The following is a 420-nucleotide window of genomic DNA, read 5'->3' as shown; positions in this document are numbered from 1 at the left end:
TGATTTCTGTGTTTTCCACTAAGATTCTTGATTACTAACTTAAAGAAGAGTGTAACAGTAATACATATCTTTCTATCTAACTATCTATATGGATATACATCCCTACATATATACTGTATATATATATATATATATATATATATATATATATATATATATATATATAGAGAGAGAGAGAGAGAGAGAGAGAGAGAGAGAGAGAGAGAAATAAATATATATATATATATTAGTATCGGTATATATCTGAAAATAAACAAGCATGGATGTAATTTCACTTCACTACGATGACATCTTTTATATTTAATTGGTGCTACCACCTGACATGCAATTCAAATAATGAGAAAACCCTCGAAGTTAAAGAGTTCGTAACAATCTCCATTAGCCTTTCACTACTAGATGTCTCCTCCAAGCCAAAATTTA

Source organism: Coenobita brevimanus, chromosome 13 (assembly GCF_032717465.1).
Source record: "Coenobita brevimanus isolate Jiangsu-jjx chromosome 13, ASM3271746v2, whole genome shotgun sequence".
NCBI classification, from domain to species: Eukaryota; Metazoa; Arthropoda; class Malacostraca; order Decapoda; family Coenobitidae; genus Coenobita; species Coenobita brevimanus.
Note: the sequence above shows the minus strand (reverse complement) of the source record.